The sequence below is a fragment of the Bidens hawaiensis genome, unplaced genomic scaffold (genome assembly GCF_021521415.1).
Source record: "Bidens hawaiensis isolate Kalapana, Puna unplaced genomic scaffold, B.hawaiensis_p1.1 tig00016232_1, whole genome shotgun sequence".
In the NCBI taxonomy this organism is placed as follows: domain Eukaryota; kingdom Viridiplantae; phylum Streptophyta; class Magnoliopsida; order Asterales; family Asteraceae; genus Bidens; species Bidens hawaiensis.
Genome location: NW_027492481.1, coordinates 208,175 through 226,456, shown reverse-complemented (window position 1 = coordinate 226,456; position 18,282 = coordinate 208,175). Strand labels below are relative to the sequence as shown.

The window sequence follows — 18,282 nt, the reverse complement described above, 5'->3', positions numbered from 1 at the left end:
ACTTTAGGAAAAGACTTCGGTGATAAACTGAAGCCCTAAATGCTCCAATGTGTATTCGAGTCAACTATCTATGATTGTTTGTCACATGACTTAAATCATCAAAACCTTTCTATTCATTGTCAGTGGATCTCGTAACTCCACTCGTAGCCCAAATCATGCTCTTTTTCCCATTTTGGTCTTTTCTAGTTATGCTTGTTTCTGTCTAGTTGGTCAAAGTAATTGTTTTAGACTTTTAGTTTTAAACATATTGGTTTTGGGTAGGTTTTGAGTTTAACACTTTTAATATCTGGTCATGTTCGGTTGATGCTTCCAATCAAATGGCACTTGGCAGTGTTTGACGTGACTGTTTCAACTTGTTCAATTAAATTTAAATATGTCGACTCACCAACCCGCTTAACCCATTTATTACAACCCACAACTAGTTTACAACTTTATTACAATTTACACAATTTTAAATGTACCCAAGTTATGGTTAATATCTTTAACACCGATATAGATATATCAGTCGTACATGGTATTATTGTTAATTTAAAAATCAATTTTGTTTGATATACATGCTTTCTAGAACTTAATAAGAAATATATGTATTCATTAACAATCACTTGATCAAATTTCGAACATAACACCAAATTATTACTATGAATTATTTCAACAATGAATGATTGTTGATTCCTAGTATGTTAGAACTTGATATCTAATAATAAGATGGTGTGCCAGTCCTAGTTATGTTGACATCATAAACAGGACTCCCATCAGGATGTAACAAGCCCCAATGCCTTTCAGTAGCTGGTCCATATTTTTGGTCCTCATCATACAATGAAAATATAAAAGTTGGTATAAGCTCCCCGGGCCGGGCCGGAGTACCAATACTTGGGACCGCAGACATTTTCCTTACGAGATTGTTATTATACTCAGCCGCATTTTCACGGGTTGCACCTGTCTCGCCTTCGTGTGGCCAGCCTGTTTCCGATATAGCAAGCATCACATTATCATATCCCAGTTTAGACATTGCATATACGACCGAGTCAAGCATCTGGTCCAGGAGATTCGTATACACGAGCCCTGTTTGCGGGTCAGTGTATGTCTCATTTACGCTTCTTAGTAAAGCAGAGTCAAGGCTGAGTCCCGTTTGGTTCGTGACTTGACTACTGGACCATGCTAAGTAAGGATAAACATCTAGGAAGAAATACGATTTTGTCCCGTTTATGTATTTAAGCAACGGTGTCAGGAATTCGCGTATTTCGGGCTTAAAGCTTCCATTTGAAGGTGGGAATGTCATTTCCATCATGTCCATAGCTAGAGGCGTTCCGACTTTAATACTGCGAATGCCTTGCGCTTTTATAGTGTTTTTAATCCTTCTAATGGCGGGTACAAGATCACGTGCTATTTGCATATCTTGATCTGTGTCAATGGAGCTGAAAACTTCATGACCGACGAGCACGAACCGGATTCTAGTGTTGGGATAGTGAGCTAATATATGTTCATACACCCATTGGTCTGCAAGGTGTTGGTTTGCAGCTATTCCTGATATTTCATCATTTGCAATTGTGATTGCAACTTCTATATTTTTTCCTGATAGAAGGTTAAGTATTTCGTGGTCAGCGTCGTAAAGTTTGACTCGACCCACTTTCATGGCTTGCAGGAGTTCGATTGATCGGGCTGGAGATGGAAGGTTGTTTCCTAGCCGTCCGTAGTTTATACCGATCATATTCGACACCGCAGCCCCTAAAATCACATAAAATAAAAGAGAAGTAGGATTAGGAATGTGTTTAAGAAAATTATAAAGGCTAAAGAAATTTATTATAATGTTACCTGAGTAAGTAATGAGACATAAGAAAGATAGGACAACAAGAGCTATATTGGGACTCTTTTTATTCCCCATATTAAAAATGCTAATATATATGATACTGAATTACTTATGGGAATGATATGTGAAGAGAGATGATTTATATATATACACACAAACACACATGGATGGTGTTATATATAAAGAGTGACTGTTCAACTTCATAAATTATGTGAATTGTAAAGGTGCCAATGATCTTGGTGAAAATTAGATTACTTGTTCACACTATTATTTAGAATTGCTAAGGTAAAGGTTATGGGTGGAGATCTTTGAGATGGTAATAATTTAGGAATAGAGTAGGAATTGTTCGGTTTTATTTTTGTGAACACAAACGAAGCCGTTGGACTTCAATGGGTGCATCAAACGATTACCGGATTGCAAATGGAGAAGTCCTTATGATCTGAATAACAAAGAATACAAATTATTTAGAAAAGAAACCAATATTTATAATTATAAGAGGATTAAAATAAACTTACTTTTCTTGAATAAGTATATAGAAAGAACTGCATACTTGTAGTACTGAATGAGTGATCACTTGATAATTAAACAAACTAACAGTCTTGCTAAAGTTGCATGGTTTTTAACGAGTTCACTAGTTTGTAAAAATAAAACACAATTTAGCAGAAACCTTTATGGTCAACCTTCTTGTTTTTTTTATAAGTATTAAAATATAAAATCCTGATCTATGAAACAAATAAATTCTCGAACATATATATTCTTTAGAGATTAGATATTTCCATAAAGAGACACAGTTGCGTTTGTAGTCCAACGGTTAGGATAATTGCCTTCCAAGCAATAGACCCGGGTTCGACTCCCGGCAAACGCATTGTTTTTTAATTGTAAAGTTAAAGTGATCTTTTTATTGACCATGCCAACACATCTAAAAATGGGCAGGTAGCAGATTCAAATGTTATACCTTTTTTTGTGATATACTTTGAGCGAGAATTATAGAAGATGGTTTGCTCTATCCGGCCAGACTATACCTTAGATGATATGGTATTATGGTTGTCGATCCAGGTTGTGTTTTGTATCAACTAGGCATATATAGAAGTTGCCATGTGGTTGAAGTTCACGCAAAAACATTAATGCATAAAACCCCCAACACTCGACTATTATCGATTCAAGTGTTTTACACTTTTAGGCCAATCCAACCCAACTTGTTTCGACTATAAAGGCATCCGTAATGGTGGGGTTAAGAACACCTATTTTCATGCCACATCGCTGCCATACATTGAGGGTTTTTTCAATATTAGACGTAGCACGTAGTATTATGAAAGCCCTTATAATAATTACTTATTTTTCAATTGATCCAACGATCAATATTTTTATTAAAATAAACCACGAAAGACCATCACTAAAAAACACTTGGGGTGGGTGGGTGGGGGGTTGATTTTAGGACGAAAACGCAGCGGTGTGGGGGCATTTTCTTTTTTGACACAAAATAGGCATGGGTGAAGCCCCATTACTGGTGCTCTTGCTCATACCACCATTTTGCCATATGCTTATTCATTATCTTTGCACATTCATCTTAGGTTGTTGGTTACTTGGTTATGTTTTGCTTATGCAGATTCTTCGTGTTTGGATTCCACGCATGAACAAAAATCACAAAAATGCAGTGACTGAAAACATACTTCTTGACCAGAAGTTGATTGATGAGCTTAACTCAAATGATAAAGAGAAAAACTATTATTTCCTCCTGTTCTAGTGTTTCAAGTAAGTTTATAAACTTTACGTCACAAGTTTTGGATTAGTTGTTGTACGTGTTGAAAGTAGCATGGTCGTGTTAAGTCGCAGTATCTACTGTGTTATAAGTTATCGCATTCTCTGTTCGCGTGTATATTAATATGAGTACTTCTGTACTTGCTTGATAACTTAATAACGTACTAAAGATGGCGTTTTCCTTACACTAAAATGTAAATACTTAAACATCATTCAAGAAAAGGTATCGAATATATTTTATTATAGTAAGTCAAGATAGATGGAAATCACCAACTATGTATGTAGTGAAAGCTCTCTTTTCTTTTTTAAAAATTACGTATATACTTCTAATTATTCATAAATTTAAACATGCTACATTATCTTCGTTGATTGATGTTGAAAATATGTTACCTCAATGTAAAATAACCATTATACTCGTTTACCTTATCCGACACCCCCCCCCCCAAATCCTTTTCGTGTTAGTCCCTTTCATCTCTTCGTCGACAGGCGACGTCCATTCCTGGGTTACAGTAACCCCCAACAACTGGCTTTTTTTTCTCGTCTCATCCTCATTCAATACTTTTCACTTGACCTTCCCATGTTTGTGGATTTTTATTTATTATTAATATTTTTTTTACATAATAGGCCATGTTAAGTTGTAAACACATAAATCAAAAGCCCATGTTGAATCATGGCATCATTAATATACACAAATCTAGCTAAACTTCATTACTATCATGTAAGACATTAAACAATGTATTACAAAAGTTTGAATCATTTCCACATGACTTGATTAGTGAATAGAGATTGAACAATTTCACTAGATGCATAATACTACATTGAGAAAAACCTAAGAGATCGCATCTTCAAAACTTTTTTAAAATCAAAGAACATACTAAAGAAACCTAATGACATTGTAAACTCCCTATTAATTTGATTGATTTTAATGGCTATGCGTACATATACAAGGAATCCCTACACAAAGTGTAAGGGTAAAACCTCGAGATAACAGTCCAATAACAAGATGAATCACATCTACCAAAGTAAAGACAAAATGTGGTTCCAAAAAGGAACATATAACGACCATTATCGTGTGAACCCCCAAAATTATACCATGAGGATCATCTAGATAGCGATGCAAAATGGTCCCCTCTAGGGACCGCTATCAATATAGTACGAACATTTGTTTTTTACTCTGATGTTACTCTCTCAATATTCTCGTCACATAACCATATTTCCCATTATATTTTCGCTCAATCAATATTCTAATAGATTGATATTTGCTTTAAGTATAAGTTCATATACAAGGAATCACCAAGGAATATACACATATATATACACTATAATAACTGATTTGACATGAGGATAGATGCATATTCACTAAAACCTTTTTGGATGTGTTCCTTTTGCATGGCCATAAATTAATAAAACAGACACATATGAGAAATGTATATTCAGATATTTTCCATTAAATTTCTAAATTGTTATTTATTTATTTTATTTTAGTACAGTGCGATATAACTTATTACTGGACGTTTATGCATAGCTTCATTGTTTGCAATGGATTCCCCGCGTGTGCTCAATTCTTTCTCCGCCACCAAAATTTGGTGTTTATTGAAAGAGGGGGTGTGCCATGTTTTGCATATATGTTTTAAATTTTTATTAATTTATGCTCTCTTCCACCCATGAATTCAAGTCCCAATTGATATAACTCACCAAAACGAACACACATTTGACTAACTCCCAAACACTTGACAAGGATCACAACCAGAGGAGTGGATATGCAAGTTCATACGGCCGAATGAATGGTCGGGGAACATGGTCACGATGGAAGTCAAGTTGCCGAAAGAGCATAGTCATGGATCAAGAGGAGTTACGGAAGGTCAAGACCAAGATGATGAGCACCCTTTGATACCAATTTAAGTCCCGATCGATAATCAAACGCGACGTAAACGACTAACATTCGTTTATATTAATCAGAACATACAACTCAAAATACTGATTACAATTCTCTCAAACCCTAAATTGGTTTGACTCTTGATGAACCCTAACTCGGTTACATCTCATGTTTTTATAAACCATATTGTTACATCACGTGTATGTCTAATATCTAACCATAACTCGGTTTATATATAATAACCTAACTTGCTACTCATGATACCAATTATAATTACAAAATAATTAGAAAACATATTGTAATTAGGAAGCATAACCAACTATGACCGATTTATCATTCTTGGTCCCTCAAGTTTATCGACTTGTGACTTGGAGTCCGAAATTACGTTCAACATAAATGATCAAAATTGCTTAAAAAGTTTTAACCTCTATCTGTTTCAAGCATGTTAATCTGAACATATCTTTGTGCATTTGAGTCCTATGAATGTAATGTAACTAATGTAACAAGAGCATGTGTATCGTGTAGAACCCGAAATAAGTGACGTCAAGTAACCTGTAACCATGATGGCAATAAACATGGGAAAGAGAAACACGTTGTTTCTTGTAAACTAGATAATTCATACTTTCTCAAACCCATGCGATTGATATTTTCTTTTGGATTTTGCAAGTTTGAAACTTTTTCTTATCGGGAAGTTTGTTTTTACCATTTAGGGGTGTTGAATGATCAAAATTACTAAAAAAAGTATTAATGTTTGTTGTTTCCAACATATTTATTTGAAAATTTATTTGTCATTTCGAGTCCTATGAATGTAACGTAACTAATTTAATGCAAAACTAATTTAAAAGGGGGGCTTTAAATATACCAAAAGTTTTTATTTGGTATACCAAGTCAACCCTATTAATCTACTACTAATCATTTTTATTCTATTTTATTTAAATATAACTACTAATCATTACATAATAATTATTTAAACTACTAATATCTATTTTTTAATTAGGTTTTTTTAAAGGCTATTGTAATTAGTTTTTTGCAATACTAGTATGAATAATAGTATATTAAATATTTTATTATACAATTATGAATATTACTAGTCTTCTAAAAAGTACTCAAATATATAAATACGAAAATACAAGTTCATTATGAATGTAAAAACACTAAAATAATTAATCATTTAAATCCACAAACCCACTTTCAGGACGATAAAGTTGGCTGTACAGTTCTAGACGCGACTTATACATTGTTTCCCACCTAACTGCAGACCGGCTAATATTGTTAAGATTCCAATAAGGCGTGATAACAGGCATTGGGGATTCTCCTTGTAACTCTACCATGACATAATGGGTCTCACCAAATACTAAAGCAATTGTAAGAGCTCTGTGATGTTGACTTTCTTCTGGACCACTTCAAAATGGGAAAATAGTGGTACTGCCTGACATGCTTAAAGAATGGATGATAACACCAAACCTATTGGCAATCAGAACACCTGCCTCAGGCATTTTCATCCAGTGTTCTTCTGAACAAGGTGACCCAAAAAAACACAAGTCATGATACAATGAATTTACATCCCTGACAAACATATCTTTATAAATATTTTAGAAAGTTGTCCCAATCACGTGCTGACCTGATAGATTGCCTACAGTTCTTGAATATGTTGCGACTAATGTGCCATCTACAAAGTAATTGAGTAGCATTCGGGAAAACTTCTTTGCATGCATTCATTAACGTGCCTTCCATATGCTGTACAGGCTGATGGTTATGTTCATCACATATCATCGTTAACGTCCAGGAATTATATTCTATTGAATATTTCCCTTCTAATTCGAATGGGCAGTCAGTTTTTTTTGTGCCAGAAACTTTACTTGAATCCTTAACTTTATATTTTCCGCCACGATCACACATGATTACAACTTTATACACGAACCCATTAGGATATTTGTTCGATCTTTTAGTGACGACGACAACACCAAGAGAGCGTGCCAAGTTTTGTACCCAATTCATCAATTCTTCATGGGACCCGAACACCTAAAAATTAATAAAAAGTTAATAAAAAGAATAGATAATACACTTAATAATAAAAAGTTAATAAAAAATGTGTATATATAAGTTAATAAAAAAGAATAAATGATACACCTAATAATAAATGTGTATCATTAAATGCTGACAACTAAATGCTGACAACTTTTGGTTTAATGCTGACAACTTTTGGTCTTTGACTTTGGTATATTTTTTGGTATATTTAACAGAACCCATTTAAAATTGTATGTTTTTTCTTCAGACACTGTTGAAAATTTTCATCTGAAGTGTGATCACACGGAAAAATATATCTAACTATACTATTAAAAGAAGACATTGTCTACATGACATTCAATGGTGATGCCAAATGTATAAGTTTCAATTTAAAAAATTCAACTTCATTATCTATTTTGCTTTTAAAATGTTTGTGACTTACTAACTCAACTAATATGATTTCACGCTAACATTCTCTTTTCCTTAATATGTATAGATTTACAACATTTTATTATTTTTTTAATATAAATACAAATTGTTTTTACTAATCTATGTATTTTAGAAAATATGTAATTACTCATTCATTAAGATTTATCATGTAATACTTTACAATTAATTCATATATGTATATTTAACGTTTTTTTATATTTTACATCGTGTTACACGGAACACTAACCCAGTTAAATTAATGTATAAAATAGGAAAGCAAATCTAAGATATTTTGGGCAAATAAAATATTAAAATTTACTTATTTTAATTAAAGAAAATAATGAGAATGATATATCAATCTCATATTCATTCTTGGCTAATTTATTTGCTCAAATTTCTAATATATGTTCATAACGGTCCGCAACTAACAGAATTCTAACGTCGTTAGTTTCAGGTCCCCAGGAAAACGTTTTTGGCCGAAAAACACACATTTTTTTTCCGAAAACTCAACAATTTTGTCCCAAACATCATGGTAACTTTGTATCGTGCCTTTATGAACTTTTTTCTAGTAAAAGCCCCATAATTGAGGTCGCCGGAACCCTATAACCATCATCGGAATCGGTTTATGGTGCTTAAGTGATGGTGGTTGGTTGGTGGTGAGTCAATTGGTGGTGGTAGCGGTGTTCATGTGGTGTTTTCCGGCAAAAAAACTGATTTTCCCGGCCAAAAACGTTTTTCCGGCGACCTGAAACTAACGACGTTAAAATTTTATTAGTCGCGGACCGTTATGAACATATATGTTAAAAGTTGGGACCGTCAGCAACCAATTCGTGATTTGGGACTGGCAGTGACCAAAAGACGATAATTTGGACCAATAAAAACTGATTTTCCAGATCTTTAAATATATATATATATAAACGAACCTTTGAAACCTCTCTGGTTGCTTCCAACATCCTCTCAAGTCACTAGATTGCTTTATTTGTAAATAGAGACTTATTATGCATTTGACCCGAATTCACATGTATGAGTCTCACCAAACCTAGAAAACCCTTAAACGAGTTATAACATCTTATTATATTAAAAATTAATCTCACCAAATATTTAATATGAAATTTTTTTAAATTAAGAATATACTAAAAATTAATATTTGTGTTTTTAAGGATATTATTTAAGAAACAACTTGATGGTATATAAAATAAGTATGTGTACATCTCACCAAACCTAGATAACTTTTAAATGAGCTATGCGATCTCATTTATTTATAAAACTCTTTTATCGTTAACCCTAATTGTACTATTAACATACTTGCAACATATAAAATTACTTCAAAAAAATATATAAATATAATAAACATAAAATTGGAAACAACCTGTGGGGATAAAACATAGTGTTAAATAAATTACTTAATACTTAAGTTTATTAATCCTAGATCCCATGAAATATGTTTCCATATTCTATACTTAAACCTACGAAGTACAAAGCCCGATCAAACTCAACTAAAACCCCATAAATCCACCGGAGGATCTTAGTCTTCGCTTTGCTTCTGCCGTCGCGATTTTTTACCCAGGTAAATAAGTCTAACAACCCTTATTTATTTGATTTGAAAAAAAAAACATTAGCCTATTTTTTTTTATTAAAATAGTTTGAATTATCAACTAAAACTAAAACTAGATTTTGCCGACCACCGCCGTTAACCCCTTATATATTAACGGCGGTTAATTTATAATTGATTCTTTACCCAGGTAACTAATTCGAATCACCCATATATTATTTCGTACTATTATTTGATTTGAAAAAAAAAAAAAACACGAGTCCGATTCAGAAACTGGTAGGGTTTTTTTTTTCTTGATTAAATAAGCCCATTTTTTTTTTGTTGTTGATTAACATAGTTTGATAATTGTTATGGTAGATGGAGCTAAAGCAGATTTCTAGTAATGATCGGTCTGCAAGTTGTTACAAGTTGTTTATAGGTGACATGCTGAAATCTTATTATAAGTGTGGAATCAATGAGCTTCAGGGAACACGAATCCGAGCATGTTTCCATGGCTGGGTTATTCTCTCCGACCATCCAGACAATGTCCTGTGGTTTCTCTGGAACCCCCTCACCTCTAAGTTGATTGCTCTCCCACCTTGGTTTGGTACTTCTGATCATGCTTGCTGTTTGTCATCTCCTCCTGGTGATCGGCCAGGATCGGTTTTTCTGTTGTTCTCAGAAGCAACTCCTCACATTGTTTTCTGTCGGCTAGACCGTATAAAAAGGGGGCTAAAATGGACTAAGATGTCATATGCTAAACATATAAAAAGGGTATCCTAAAATGCCCAACTTGTTGCAATGGCAAAGTATATGCCATGACCTTGGGGCCTAATTATAGGTTTGTTATATTGGTTGACATTGTGGTTAAAGATAGAGAAGTTTTGATAAGACTAAAATCGGTTGTGAGAGTTCCCGACGCTCCCGATTTTAGTTTTCACACCATGTATTCTTTTTTGAAAGGATATGGTGCAGAAATGTTCTACATTGAAATAAGTTTTAAAGATGAAACGACGATTGTTGAGGCGCGTTTGTTTAAACTAGATATGACTGGTATGATGTGGGAGGAATTGGAAGACCTCAAAGATGCTTCGTTTTTCCTGGAATTATCTTCATACTCGGCATTCTACAAGTCTGCAGTTGGCTCACGGATCGGAGATTGCGTTCATGTTCTTGGTTGGGAGAACAAAATAATCTCTTTCCATGTCAAAGATAGAGCCATGTCTCGATCTCCAACGCCCTATATGGCACGAGAAAGCCAGGTGTTATTATGGGCTATGCTTGAATGCAGGTATATATTGCTTTTATTATTTTAGGTACATTTCTTAAACAAATTGTAGCTAGAATGTGTTTACTTATCCTCATGTTTTGCGTAGGTTGTTAGAAGCTAACTGTCATGAAGCTAAACAGGAGGACACTGATGAGACTGAATTTGATAACACAACAAGTGAGTCACACCTGCTCAATGTTCCATTTCATATTTTGCAAATGATTTCGAAGCGTTGTTCTCGCGCCGAGATCCAGAGTTTCCGTGCTACATGCAAATGTTGTTATTTTGCAACACCATTATGGAGACCACGGATGTATTCACCATGGTTTTTGGTGTTAAACGATTATCGAGGCACTCTCACTTTCATAGATCCAATCTGCGGTAAGGAGTGTGTTAAAAACGTGCCTCTAGAACTCCAGAGTGGTTGCCAGTGCGAGATATTATGTTCCATGTATGGTTGGCTGTTGATATCTATATTTCATGGATGGGAGCTAGTGTTCTTTAACCCATTTATAGGTAAAATCCGTAAGCTTCCGAAGATGCGTAGTTCTTGTAGAAGCATCTTCGATTTTAGAAGCATCTGTTTTTCAGCACCACCTACTTCCCCCGATTGCATGGTTGTTGGATTCGCAACACACGGGCCCGGGCCCTTTCATGTCTACATTCACTTTGTGTCTCGAGAACTGCCATCATGGCATGCGTATCGTTTGGATTTTGGCACTAACGATCCATATTCTTTTCACCTTCCTACATTCAGTGGCCGGGATATTTATGCATTGTGAAGGATTGCTATTTTTAGAGACATTGGTAAAGAAGATTACTCTTGGGAGGTTGTTCAAGACAAAGCTCCTATCAGTTGCAAACCTCGGTCAAAGTTATATCTATCAAAATGTGATCAACATCTTTTACTTGTTATTGTGAGTGAATTTGGAGAATCCGTTGAGGTGTTCAAACTAAACGACTCTACAAAAGAATGGGAGAAAATAGATAATTTAGGAACACACATGATTTGTATTTCTGAATCATCATGCATCTGCCTCGAAGCCAAATTACCACAAATGAGGAACAAGATCTACTTTCCAAGTTTATTACGCGAGTCGCAGGTGTTCTATTCTCTCGAGACATGCAGGTATCACACATTTGATAACAAAATTATCCAAGAAAGTTTCGGTGTCAATTTACACGGGACTAGTCATCCTTGTGGCCCTCATACATGGATTGAATATGGTTGGTTCTAAGATAAGAATACGCGGCGCATTAGACCTCTCATAAGAGAACTGGGGCTATATTGCAATATACACCAATGAGTTTATTAAGTTTCAAATGAGTAAGCAAATATTAATTAATAGAAGTTTACAGTTTTAATATTAGTACATCGTTTTAGCCTGGCTATGCTGGGTTGTTGCCACCTTAGCCATTTTATATACCATAGCCCTATTACAACCCAGTTAAAAGCCTCTTGATTTATGCGATTTTTAATGTAAGTTGGTGTAGATTTGATCCTCTTACAAGCATATAATAGCGATGTTTCATTGTTAGACGATGAGCGATACACGTAAATACATACTAATAGATTTTTACTAGATATAGAAATTAAGCCAAGTGAAGTAAAATTGTGAAGAGTATTGTAAGTTAGAATAAAAATTAAAAAGAGTCATACAGGCTAGTGCACTTTGTTAAATGTTGTTTTGTTATTCAAAAAGTCATTTTTAACTCTGGTGGTTTGTAATAATGCATGTCTACACTTTAAAAATCGTTTATGCTTTGGGATCTATAATCTGCTAGGAATTGCTTTATCTATTTTTATTGCTTATGTTAGTTGGAGTGTAGTGTGAGAGTTTGCAAAGCCTTTATTCTAAATTTGAATACATGGGTCAAATTGTAGTCAAACCTTTCCATTAGGTATCCAGGTACTGAGTCAACCACATGCATATCATTTTCCAAGGTTTTAACAAATTAAGAATTCTTCATCAGATATCTTTAAATTTGCTGCAATAACAAAGCAACTAATTCAAAATTTTACAAAATAAAAATAATAAATTATTTATGGTATAGTTGAAGATCTCATGCTTGCATACCTAGGATCTCTACATATGCAATGAAAATGAAAATTGGGAATGAATAATTTCGCGTTAAGATAGCTGGTCACAGAGCAACTGCATTGCATATCTAGAGATACAAAGCTAATATGTGTTACAAATTTAAGTTAGAAAGTAAATTAACGTAAATAGTGCTTATTTACCGACGTCCTTGCTAATTCAAGCCACCATTTGCTTCGACGTATGTGTAGTCATTTGACTTCGGCAAACCTAAAATATATAAATATAATAAACATAAAATTGGAAACAACCCGTACTACTGGGGATAAAACATAGTGTTAAATAAATTACTTAATACTTAAGTTTATTAATCCTAGATCCCATGAGATATGTTTCCATATTCTATACTTAAACCTACGAAGTACAAAGCCCGATCGAACTCAACTAAAACCCCATAAATCCACCGGAGGATCTTAGTCTTCGCTTTGCTTCTGCCGTCGCGATTTTTTAGCCAGGTAAATAAGTCTAACAACCCTTATTTATTTGATTTGAAAAAAAAAACATTAGCCTATTTTTTTTTTTATTAAAATAGTTTGAATTATCAACTAAAACTAAAACTAGATTTTGCCGACCACCGCCGTTAACCCCTTATATATTAACGGCGGTTAATTTATAATTGATTCTTTACCCAGGTAACTAATTCGAAAAGGGCATAAAAATCCCAACAATATTATCTATATGGGTTTATTATTAGAGAAAATTCCTATGTCTTCTTTGAGGAGAGAGGTTTCTTAAATTGTCCCCCATTTTTCTTAAATTTCATAAACGTCCCTTACAAACTCGTCCCTTAAATTCCATAAACGTCCATAAACAATTGTTTCTGCAGTTGTAGTAGATGCTCCTAATGCCATATCTAAGTCATCGGAAGTGAAAAGGATATTAGTCTCCTCTTGCTCTAGGTTAGTAATATCTATCACAACATCAGCAGTTTGAGAAATGGTTTCATATTTAATTGATGAGGTAAAGAAAAGACTGCTTTCAGTGATGTTGGATACTTTGGTAATTACTTGAGCAACTTATTCTGTGGTGATGATATGATGTTCCAATGGAGGTGAATGAGAAATAGCCCTTGGAGAGGGGGTTGGGGTTGGAGTGCTGATAAGCCCTTCAACTCATTGATATGGGTCTCATGTGCTTAGAACAACTTCCTTTTGTGAGGAAGCTGAGGAGTTGGTTTGGGTGAAGGTGTGACATGCTGTGAGGAAGTCACAACAATTAATTGTCTTTGTGGCTTTGGTGTTGCCACATGTGAGATTCAGGCACCTCATCATCCTAAACTACTTTTTTGGTTTTCTTTATGATTTGGGTTTTGTGGATTTCTTGGAAGTTTTCTTTTTGGTGGTATGTGTGGGTTTCAAGTACTAGGTTGATTACCTTGATCACCTCGAGCAGTGGGCTCATCTGTAACTGATGGTGTCGAAGCATCAGTAGTTTTTTCATTTCAGGTTCCTCCTGATCAACCAGAGCCGATGATTTGGAATCCTTCATTCTCGCAAAGATCTCATTGCTGAGACTTTGACTTTAAATAGGAGTTCCTTGAATAAAATTTGATTTACACGATATCTTCATGAGATATGTCATTAAAAACATTGGAAACATTAAAAAGAGTTTTCCTTTTGTTGAAGTCATTGCTTTCACATTTGATACCAAATCATTAAAAAGTGATTGTGAAAAATAGTAATTCTCACATATTAAAATAGAATATGTCAAATATTGAACATTTAATGGCAATTCATTCCAACCGGTGGTTTTGCATGACATACACTGAAGTAGAGTATGAAAAAAGGAACTTCATCGAAGAGGGAAAAGGATTTTAAAAAAGTGCAGCCTTTTGGGTGGAACCCAAATGAGCTTTCTCAATGAGTTCAAACTTCAGTGTCTATGCAACAATTTTAGTAGGAAAATCATCATCATTCAACTCCAAATGTTGTGAAAGGAGTGAAGATGATACAAATAAATCTGTTTTGCCTACCTTTGTTTTGATAAACAATGGCATTTTATCGTCCTCTGCATATTGGATAGAAGCATTCTTCCAAAAGTCATTGAGGGTTTGGGGATACACATCAGGATCAATCATTAGTAGATTGAAAAATCTTCTTCTAGTGAGTGTCCCGATGATGTTATCATACTCCAGATATGTAGGGCTTGTGATGAGATATGACAGCAAGTTATGAGAATACTTGAATTACAGGTTTCTAAGGTTTTGTGCCATGATTACAGTTTATGAAGAGATGATATGATGAATGTAGAAAGCAAGTTGTGTGAGTTGGCAAGGAGAAGAGATGATGTAATATAGGCAAAAGATTTCTTTAGAATTAAGAAAGATGATTATGGAAGGTAAATTGTGATTAGCGAAGGTTTAGACGGTTTAAGCAAGTGGATGGTTAAAATTTCTGTTGAGATCATTGTTTCTATTGCAAAAATGGCTAGTAAATCCAAACAACTGTTGAAAAATGAAACAACTATTGCTTGTCTTTGATAAGTTGTTTTGAATAAAATTGATTAGTATTTTTGAAAATTCAAATTGCCATCGGTAGTTTGAAAAACAAATGTTTTGAATAGTTGTTGTCATTATTTTTCACAATAGTAGTTTAGCAAAACAGTATTTTTAACAACATTGATCAATAGTTTGAATAAAAATCGATCAGTACTTTTGAAAACAACAGTTTCCATTGCATTATACATCAAGTGAAGTATAAGCAGTAGTTTTGAAACATTTTATTATCAAAACTCAGTTGTAAGCAACTGTTTTGATTTTGCAAAACTGTTTGTTCAAAGGTTCCTATGCCCTTATTAATTCGGTTAACAATTATTTAATCAAATCGACTCATCTCACATTAACACAGTTTGTAAAATAAAATGCATTTAAAACTTTTATAAAATAAATAACAAGAATATGCTTTCCCCCCAAAAACATTTATAAAACAGATGTTCATTAAAAACGACGGGTGTTTAGAGAAACTCACATTCGGTACGTACAACGTCAGATATGTCCAAACACATCGTGTCCTATTAATATAGTATACGTTTTTAATAATCTATAAATTTTAAGTTGTTCGTGCAACTTAAAATATTTCACACAGATGTTTTAGTTTTCTTAAAATGTTTATTTCTATTAGTTCATGTTCAAATGACTCGTTGGCGACTTGTAGTTTAACCCGGATTATATAATTTTAACGTTCTCGTGTCGGTTTTCACGATACGAATCGTTGAGGACCAAGATTTTACCAACTTGTCTTCGTAATATACTTTATTTTGAGTAATGTATATTTATTTTAGCTTTTAGGAGATGTTCTCAAACAATCTCAAAAACTGTGTCGGTTTGCGTATGAAAGTCGAACTTTTCGACAGTTTAAGCTACCGACAAGCAAACTAAGTCAAACTAAACATGTTGAACACATTATGCACTTAATATGATCACCTCATCCTTACAAAACACCAAATATTTCAGAATTTGACAGTGTATAATATAATCATGTTTTCAATTAACTAAAAGTAATTAAGCGTGTTCATCATGTTCAAGTTTCATGTAGTAAACAACGATTTGACAAAGTGTTTGGTAGTTATTATGTGACTTTTATAACACTTAAAATCAGATTCCATGTCCCTATAACAAGTCTCAAACACTTAGTTCTTAACCAAGATCTCTAACAAGAAATTTATGCATCTTTTAATAGCATAACAATAAGTGCTTTATGCAATACAAGTTGTACATTTTTCATATGCTCATGCTGGTTTTCATGTATACTTAACCTAACTTATAGAAGTTTTATCATCTATCTTGGTGTTAATCAACTAACATAACTTCATTAACAATCTCTAAGTCTTAATCAACATCAAATAATTTTATATTAAACAAGTAGTGTATCTTCAATTATAGACAAAATATTTCATGATCATTTATCAACAAGAATAGACATTCATTACTAAATAATATATGTAGCAAAGCTTAAAAATCCAACTTTCAAGTATGCACGCGTAACTAACCAACTTATTAAATGCCCATTACTCCATTCTCTCCCTCGACCTCACGGTTTCTTTCTCTCTCCCTCTCTCTCTACTTTTTCTTTTAACTTCTGTAAACTCATTTTACAGCAAGTTTCATGGTAACAACATCAATCATAGAAATTAATGGTCAACAAAATCAAGACTAACAATTAAGCATTTAATAAAACATAAAACCCATAAATTCTCTCTCTCTCTCTCTCTCTCTCTCTCTTACGGCTCTCTCTCTCTCTTTCTCTAAAATTTGAAAACCAATTTCCAATATCATAAAAAAAATCATCAAAAGCTATACTAATTCCAACTAATCAACCATAGATTATCAACAAGATATTCAAAATTACTGCTATGGAAGCCAGAATTTTAAACATCAATGCACATGCATACATCTCCCTAGATTTACAAAATCCACTTCATCTCTTTCATCAATCAAGCTTAAAGTTTAAGATTAAATCAAAGGAAACAATCATTCAAGGTATTTCTAATATACTAGCAACAATGGAGTTATAATATACATGCATATGTACGTATTTATGTATATGTGTATGGTATGCCTAGACATACACACATTTCTACGGCATATATGCACACACCCACATTCAACCCCAAGTTCCATTTTCTTAAGATTTGTTTGTTTTGTGTGAATGATCTCAAGCTTGCAAGAACAATCTTTAAGCATCTAAGATGGAAAAAAACCCATAAAATGGTTACCTTGGGTTTTGGGTTTTGAGATGAAGAAGATGATAATGCTCCTAAGTGGGTGCTTCAACTCCTACCTTTGCTCCTATTAAACTCTAGATCTTTGCTCTTTCTTGAATTCCTTGTCTAATTGTGGTGAGATAAAATGTGATGATGGTGGATGAGATGGTGGTGGCTGACGGTTTGGGGGTGGTGAGGGATTGGTGGTGTTTTTCTTTATACGGTGGGTTTATGGTGTAGGGTTTTGATGTTCTTGAGTTTCTTGCATCTTGAGATTATTTAATGGAGTTTTTGGGTGATGAAGATGATGAGAGGAGGGTGGTGGCAAATCAGTTTTTAAGAAAAAGACAGAAGTATGATAGTGTGATGAGTTGGTTAATAGGTTTGAGAGGTGGAAGCTTTATGAAGTTGTAGCTTGATTTGTTTAAAGATGCAAGTACACACATCATTAACTAGACTTATGATTAGGATACATGCAAAACAATGGGTTGGTATGGAGGATGGTGGGAGACGGTTTGAATAGTGGGGATGAGAAAGGTTGGTTAATTTTAGTGGGTTTTAACAAAGTTCTAACTTTTTCGGTTTACGTTTTTCGAATTTTAATTAACCAAACGAACTCCGCTTCTAATAATTTTTATCAGGTTTTATCCGATTAAATTCCTGACAGTATGGACTAAAGAAACTAAAATTTGGTGATACTTGAGTTTGGGCTCGTCCGGTGTCGGACACCGACTCTTGAACCGTAAACTTTCTTAATTTTTCGAAACGAAACTTCTAAAAATAATTTTATCACTTATTACTAAT

The 18,282-nt window shown here is 33.9% G+C and overlaps 1 non-coding gene and 2 pseudogenes across 1 annotated transcript; 2 read left to right on the top strand and 1 right to left on the bottom strand.

The window, feature by feature from the left end:
• Positions 1-597: 597 nt before the first annotated feature.
• LOC143551011 (putative glucan endo-1,3-beta-glucosidase A6 pseudogene) lies at positions 598-2,054 on the bottom strand (annotated as a pseudogene).
• A 546-nt stretch (positions 2,055-2,600) lies between these two features.
• Positions 2,601-2,672, top strand: TRNAG-UCC (transfer RNA glycine (anticodon UCC)). The gene has a single exon. It is a non-coding gene; the product is annotated as a tRNA-Gly (tRNA).
• Positions 2,673-9,786: 7,114 nt separating this feature from the next.
• On the top strand, positions 9,787-11,916 carry LOC143551023 (F-box/kelch-repeat protein At1g57790-like; annotated as a pseudogene).
• The last annotated feature ends 6,366 nt before the right edge of the window (positions 11,917-18,282 follow it).